This window comes from Heterodontus francisci, chromosome 22, assembly GCF_036365525.1.
Source record: "Heterodontus francisci isolate sHetFra1 chromosome 22, sHetFra1.hap1, whole genome shotgun sequence".
In the NCBI taxonomy this organism is placed as follows: domain Eukaryota; kingdom Metazoa; phylum Chordata; class Chondrichthyes; order Heterodontiformes; family Heterodontidae; genus Heterodontus; species Heterodontus francisci.
The window spans coordinates 42,354,460-42,362,955 of NC_090392.1; positions in this window are offsets into that span (position 1 = coordinate 42,354,460).

Sequence of the window (8,496 nt, forward strand, 5' to 3'; positions counted from 1 at the left end):
AAGGCATCAGCAACATCCATGAGAGGTGATGAAATTGCTGAAAGAAATGCTGATCATCAAGGCAGTCTCGAATAGCATAGTTTGAACAAGGACTCCTCATTGGACAATTGTAACTTAAGTTGGATTTTGATAGGACAGTACAATCTTGTCAATGAAATATCTTGGAAAGAAAGGTATAAAAATCGTTGCAAAGAGTGATTTGGTGCTTAAGTCAGTTAGCTTGGTCAGCTACTGAAGAGAACTATCAGCAGGGAGGGGACCGTTCACTGGGTGATCATGTATGTATAATTCCTTGTAACATTTTTGTGGCTAACAGGTGTCTTGCTAATGGGTGTATTGTATTGTTAACTGGTATTCCTACCAAACCTTAGTAAAGACATTAATGTTTAGTTTGGGCTTTGAGTGTCCTCCTGTTATTTCTTGTAATTCTCGTATCCGAACTGTAGAGTAAGGGATAGAAGGTTACATCTTCCAGACCACGCATGTACAGGGGTCTGTCAGCAAGTTGTACTTGGACCCCTACAGCAGGCCCCTCATACCCACAAGTATGGGGGTATTTTCTGAGCGTCGTTGTTCGATACTGGGGCAACACACTAATGCATGTGGAGAGATATTCTCCATACATTTTTCTATAATGGCGTGATAGAACTGGAAGGCTTTGGGGGAGGAATGGACTACAGTCAGTTAGTAGAAACCGGCCTGAATGTGGGACCTTGACCACCTGTCACTCAATGGTTTGGACAAAGAGACAATGAGGAGTCAGATGGCATATTAGGGGTGGATTGGCTCTGGAGACATGATATTCTGTTAGACAAAATTAATCAATGTCTGTGGTGAGTGAATACAGATACAGGAGGGAATGTGGCCATCTGACCTGAAGGGAAAATTTGGTTTGTGGGGGTGCAGGTTGAGTACCGTCTCGACCAACTTCTCAGGCATGACTTGCCTGCTTTTGAGAGGGGTGATTGCACAAGCCACATATTGGGCCTGACATATGAATGTGTGTGGGAGGATGGGCCAGGAAGCTGATATAAAAGACCCAGATATCAACTGGCTAGCTCGACAGTACCGGTTCCCAAAGGAAGCAGATGGACTGGTGGCACTGGTGAGTTCTTGGTAACACAGGGAGTGTAGAGTAAGAAGACCAGGACCTGCAATTCCCCAGAGGCTCTTCACCGTACTGGATGTCTCAAATGGCTTTTGGTCTGTTCCCCTCACTGAACCATGTCAATATAAATTCGCTTTTACTCTGCAGGGCCAGTAACAATATTCCTGCTAAGTTGTATGTGTGAGTGTGCAGCCAAGCAGCAACCTGGAAGGTTCTATATTAAAGGCTGTGCCTGACGGCCACACAAAGATATTTAAAGGCATTGAGAAACACGGCTGTGTGCAACAACAATATTTTACTGGGAACATTTTGCAATGGTAAATGTTGACATGCCTTCTGCAGAGTTTCCACAATTCCCTGTCCATCTTTGACTAGTTACAAGACCGATTGGTGCAATTTTGTCATGAGGCCCTTGTTCAAGATGTGCTAGATATCTTACTAGACATGGACTCCAGGCAGGACCACGTGGAACTGCTTCAAGAATTGTTGACACTGATCACCCAGCATGCGCTGAAATTAAACCCCCAAAAGGCACAGACAACACAACCCAATGTAATCTATCTGGGCATTGACCTAATGCATAGGTGTAGAAAAATTATGAGGGTAAGATAGGTGCCACAGAGAATACGCTGATACCTCTCAATGTCACATCATTGCGACAATTCCTTGGGTTGTTAGGATACCATAGGATGTTTATTGAGGACTTTGCAACCCACACAGCCCCCTTGTATTCATTACTTAGGAAAGATGCTCCCTGGAAACAGGAACCCGGGGAGAAACAAGTAGTGGCATAGGTTCAACAGGCCATCGCTGTCACATCAACATCATAAACACTTGAGGCAGCTAAACCTTCTCCCTGGAGGTAGCTACCACCAATGTATCCCTGTCAGCCCATCTTGTGAAAGAAAGACATAGGATACTGGTTCCTGTGGCATAACATCCCATGGCCTATTGCCCACGGAATAGATGCGTGTGAGCAATGCCTGCTGGCTGTTGTTATGAAGGTGCTCCATTCTTAAAATGTTTTGAGACTTATGTTAATGATGTTGGACATAGATTCATTTGAAAAACTTAAAATATTCCATGGATTTGTTTCTTTTTTTACAAGGGTCACTGGGAAGAACTTGAGCTTTGTGTTTAAAAACAACTTTTACTGGAAGTCACATGCCTTAAGCTAAATAAACAACAGGAAGCTTAGTGGCCAGGGGAGTTGTTTACAGAGAAGTGACATGTCGAGATTTATGGTGCTCAAGAGTGGGTTTCATTCTTGAATACTGTTTTGAAAGTAGTTGGGTTTGTGGCCAGCTGAAAGAAACACCCAGATAATCTTTCGCCACCACTTTGAAAAAAGAGTGATAGTTAAAACCCCTGATGTCACATTTCTCCTGGACAGCCTGCCAGATTAATTCTCAATGCTGCCTGAAAAGAACTGCTCCAGAAAGCTCCCTGTGACAGCAGCCTATGTGTATTTGGGACGCGATAATAAAGGAACAACTGATATCATTCCATATCTTCTCTTCCTCCTTCTAGAATTAACAAGTATTTGGCCAAAGTATTTTTTTGTATTTTTTTTGTAAAAGACCTCTGCAGCAATTTTTAAAAATCGAACCAGTGTGTGTGTGTTTTTTTGTGTGTGGGTGTGCGTGTGTTTTGGGTATCTAGAAGGTAATATCTATTGACATTCATATTTCGAACTGTGTTAATGCTTTGCATCTTTACTGGATAAGCCTTGTTTGATAATAACCCGATAATTTTGTTGTTTATTAAAGAAACCTGGTTGGTGTATTTTATTCTGGGATAAAGAGAAGAGTACATTATTGACCGTATCGGTAACTGGGTAAACATTTCAATATATGCTGTGACGTGTGGAGAAGTGGATTGAGAGAAAGACAGTGCACTCCTCCCACCTTGGTTGTTACATCTAATTGGGGGGGTGGGTGGGGGAGAGCTCTGTGCGGGATTAGCCAAAGCCGATGGCATGCTATTATAAGTGGGGTAATAATAATTGAAAAGAGGAAAAGGAAAAAACAGGTTTCTTGTGCATTAAAGTTTACACTACCGGAATGGATTTGTCAGTTGCTACGACCTTTCTGGGGAGGGGGGGGGGGGAGGGGGGGGGTTAGAATTTATCCCTGAGTGATTAGAAAAACTTAACCAAGGCTAGGCTAAAGAAATTGGCAGAAAAGTTGGTGTTAGAGTTAAAACCAGGAGCCAAGAATGCAGACATAACTGAGGTTATAGCACAGCATTTGAAATTGGAAGAAGAACAAGGCAATCCAGATGGTAGTTCAGTGGAATTAACTAGGATCCAGTTGCAGATGAAGCAGCTTGAACTTGAAAAAGAAATGGAAAACATGAGCTTGAACAGGAAAGAGAATTGACAATGAAGAAACTTGAATTTGAAAGAGAGGAAAGGGAAAAAGAGAGAAAGAAAAAGAGAAGAAAGAGGAATTCAATTTAAAAGAAAGCTGGAACTGAGACAAAAGAGTGGCCTTGACTCCAGTGAAAATTCTGGTGAGGAAAGATCTGACTCCAGCCCAGGACCCAGTGGAGAGCTGTTTAAATTTGTGCAAGCTCTCTCGAAGTTTGAGGAAAGGGACGTAGAGGCATTTTTCATTTCTTTTGAAAAGATAGCTAGACAGATGAAGTGGCCGAAGGAAAGCTGGAAACTGCTTATGCAAAGCAGGTTGATGGGCAGAGCTCATGAATTTTATGCCATGCTTTCTGAGGAGGCTTCTGCAGATTATGAGATGGCAAAAAAGGTGATTCTTGCTGCTTATGAGTTAGTCCCTGAAGCTTACAGACACAAATTTTGGAACCTTTGACTAATATATAGAATTTGAGATGGTAAAGCAAATTAACTTTGATTGTTGGATGCGGGCACTAAAGGTAGACACCACGTATGAGACACTTAGGGAAATAATTCTTCTGGAAGAATTGAAAAATTCACTCCCTCCGTTAGTAAGAACCCATGTAGAGAACCAGAAGGTTTCAACAGGTGTCTTCAACAGGCAGCTGAGATCACTGATGATTATGAGTTTGTTTACAAGAACCAACCTTTTGTTGGTCACCCCCACAAACTCAAGAAGGATAGAAGTGGGAGGGTGAAAGGAAGGAAACTATCTGGGGCCAAGAAGCAATAGTTGGGAACACCCTGGGATCTCCTCCTCAGGCCAGAAAGGAAGATGCTTCAGGTGAAAGCGAGGTCCGAAAGCCTAAGTCTTTCCATTGCCACAAGGTGGGACACCTTCGTGCAGAATACTGGAAGTTGCAGGGTAAACCCATGGGACTTATTGGGATACACAAGGCCAATGCAGAGGAAGGGGCCCTGACTGAGAGTACAACAGATCAGGCTGTAGCTCGGACTGCAGCTGTAAGGTCAAGTACAAAACCCGCTGTGAGTGTGGGGTTGTGAACAAGATATCTGAGAGATATAGGGAATTCTTGTCAAAAGGAAAAATAACTCCTTATCCCTCAAGTGAGGCAGGTAAACCTATATTTTACACTTCAGGATACAGGAGCAACCCAAACTCTTTTGCTGGGGAAAGGCATAACTTTTCCACCAGAGAGCACATTGAATGCCAAAGTTTTAGTGAATGGTATCGGTGGGGAGTATATACCCCTACCTTTGTATTGGGTGCACCTGGAGTGTGACCTAATGTCTGGAATGGTAACTGTAGGAGTCATCCATAGTTTGCCAGTGGATGGAGTTGACCTACTCCTGGGGAATGATTTGGCCGGAATGAAGGTAGTAGCTGCTCCAGTAGTCTCGAAAAAAACCAAGTGAAGTTAAACAGATAGAACAGCTGTAGGAAAAGGTTCCAGGAATGTTTCCTTCATGTGCAGTGTCCGAGCAATGGCTAAACAAGTTCCATTGTTGGAGGTCAAATTGGCACCAGAGACAGATAGCCGAATATCTGAAACTTTCTTTGGGGATTTGGTTAATCTGAAGGACATGTTCAATAATTCTTCTCTGATCAAGGTTCAGCAAGCCGATCCAGAGTTAAGTAAAGTGACACAATCGTCTTTAACTGAAGCTGAGACAAAGGGAGTTCTGGAAGGCTACTATATTAAATTGGGATTCTGATGAGGAAATGGAGACCTCCTCGCAGACCTGCGGACAAAGAATGGACGGTTGTTCACCAGATACTGGTACTGCCCAAGTATTGTCAGGAAATATTAAGAATCGCCCATGAAATTCCCATAGCAGGACATATGGGGATCCAGACCACCCAATCACGTATAAGTGGATGTTTTTACAAGCCGGGTCTTTTCAAGGACATGGTGCAGTTCTGTAAAACATGCCAGATTGTGGGAAAACCGCAACCTGCCATAAAACCGACGCCTCTAATTTTCATACCCGTTTCTGGTGAACCATTTAGTAGGGTATTGGTAGACCAACAACAACAAAAGCGGGACATCAATATATACTGACTATCATTGATATGGCTACTTGGTTCCCAGAGGCCATTCCCTTGAGAACAATTTCTGCTAAGGTAGTGGTAGAGAAGTTAACCCAATTCTTCACTAGATATGGATTACCGATTGAGATTCAGTCGGATCAAGGTTCCAATTTTATGTCTAAAAATTTCCAGGAAGTTATGAATAATCTGGGTATAACAGTTAAAGTCTTCAGCATATCACCCACAGACACAAGGGGCTTTAGAACGGTACCATCAGACCCTCAAACGATGATCAGGGTATTCTTTCTTTCTTTCTTTTCTTTTGGGCCTCCTTATCTCGAGAGACAATGGATACACGCCTGGAGGTGGTCAGTGGTTTGTGAAGCAGCGCCTGGAGTGGCTATAAAGGCCAATTCTAGAGTGACAGGCTCTTCCACAGGTGCTGCAGAGAAATTTGTTTGTCGGGGCTGTTGCACGGTTGGCTCTCCCCTTGCGCCTCTGTCTTTTTTCCTGCCAACTATTAAGTCTCTTCGACTCGCCACATTTTAGCCCTGTCTTTATGGCTGCCCGCCAGCTCTGGCGAATGCTGGCAACCGACTCCCACGACTTGTGATCAATGTCACAGGATTTCATGTGGCGTTTGCAGACGTCTTTAAAGCGGAGACATGGACGGCCGATGGGTCTGATACCAGTGGCGAGCTCGCTGTACAATGTGTCTTTGGGGATCCTGCCATCTTCCATGCGGCTCACATGGCCAAGCCATCTCAAGCGCCGCTGACTCAGTAGTGTGTACAAGCTGGGGATGTTGGCCGCCTCGAGGACTTCTGTGTTGGAGATACGGTCCTGCCACCTGATGCCAAGTATTCTCCGGAGGCAGCAAAGATGGAATGAATTGAGACGTCGCTCTTGGCTGACATACGTTGTCCAGGCCTCGCTGCCATAGAGCAAGGTACTGAGGACACAGGCCTGATACACTCGGACTTTTGTGTTCCGTGTCAGTGCGCCATTTTCCCACACTCTCTTGGCCAGTCTGGACATAGCAGTGGAAGCCTTTCCCATGTGCTTGTTGATTTCTGCATCTAGAGACAGGTTACTGGTGATAGTTGAGCCTAGGTAGGTGACCTCTTGAACCACTTCCAGAGCGTGGTTGCCAATATTGATGGATGGAGCATTTCTGACATCCTGCCCCATGATGTTCATTTTCTTGAGGCTGATGGTTAGGCCAAATTCATTGCAGGCAGCCGCAAGCAGAATTTCACACAGCTGTTACAAAAATTTCTAAATTCACTTGTAACAGCCCTTCAAAACACTCCCACAGGGGATGCTGAGACCAAGTGGGCCCACATCAGAGACGTCATCTATGAGTCAGCTTTGACCACCTACGGCAAAAGTGCGATGAGAAATGCAGACTGGTTTCAATCTCGTAGTGAAGAGCTGGAACCTGTCATAGCCGCTAAGCGCATTGCACTGTTGAACTACAAGAAAGCCCCCAGCGATTTAACATCCGCAGCACTTAAAGCAGCCAGAAGCACTGCACAAGGAACAGCCAGGCGCTGCGCAAACGACTACTGGCAACACCTATGCAGTCATATTCAGCTGGCCTCAGACACCGGAAACATCAGAGGAATGTATGATGGCATGAAGAGAGCTCTTGGGCCAACCATCAAGAAGATCGCCCCCCATCAAATCTAAATCAGGGGACATAATCACTGACCAACACAAACAAATGGACCGCTGGGTTGAGCACTACCTAGAACTGTACTCCAGGGAGAATGTTGTCACTGAGACTGCCCTCAATGCAGCCCAGCCTCTACTAGTCATGGATGAGCTGGACATACAACCAACAAAATCGGAACTCAGTGATGCCATTGATTCTCTAGCCAGCGGAAAAGCCCCTGGGAAGGACAGCATTACCCATGAAATAATCAAGAATGCCAAGCCTGCTGTACTCTCAGCACTACATGAACTGCTTTGCCTGTGCTGGGACGAGGGAGCAGTACCCCAGGACATGCGCAATGCCAATATCATCACCCTCTATAAAAACAAAGGTGACTGCGGTGACTGCAACAACTACCATGGAATCTCCCTGCTCAGCATAGTGGGGAAAGTCTTTGCTCGAGTCACTTTAAACAGGCTCCAGAAGCTGGCCGAGCGCGTCTACCCTGAGGCACAGTGTGGCTTTCGTGCAGAGAGATCGATCGTTGACATGCTGTTCTCCCTTCGTCAGATACAGGAGAAATGCCGTGAACAACAGATGCCCCTTTACATTGCTTTCATTGATCTCACCAAAGCCTTTGACCTCGTCAGCAGACGTGGTCTCTTCAGACTACTAGAAATGATTGGATGCCCACGAAAGCTACTAAGTATCATCACCTCATTCCATGACAATATGAGAGGCACAATTCAACATGGTGGCTCCTCATCAGAGCCCTTTCCTATCCTGAGTGGCGTGAAACAGGGCTGTGTTCTCGCACCCACACTTTTTGGGATTTTCTTCTCCCTGCTGCTTTCACATGCGTTCAAGTCCTCTGAAGAAGGAATTTTCCTTCACACAAGATCAGGGGGCAGGTTGTTCAACCTTGCCCGTCTAAGAGCGAAGTCCAAAGTACGGAAAGTCCTCATCAGGGAACTCCTCTTTGCTGACGATGCTGCTTTAACATCTCACACTGAAGAGTGCCTGCAGAGTCTCATCGACAGGTTTGCGGCTGCCTGCAATGAATTTGGCGATCAGGGTATACTGTCATGAATATCTGCATGTTTGGGATAAAGGGCTAGAATTTCTTTTGTTTGCCACTAGAGATTCACCTAATGAGTTTACCAGTTTTAATCCTTTTGAATTAGTTTATGGACGTTAGGTAAGAGGTCGTCTGAAACAAATCAAAGAAAAGTTTTTGGAACAGAGGGACGAATCTTCTGTGTTAGATTATGTATCCATGTTCCGGGAGCAGCTCACAAGAGTCTGCAAAGTGGCTTAGGAACACCTGA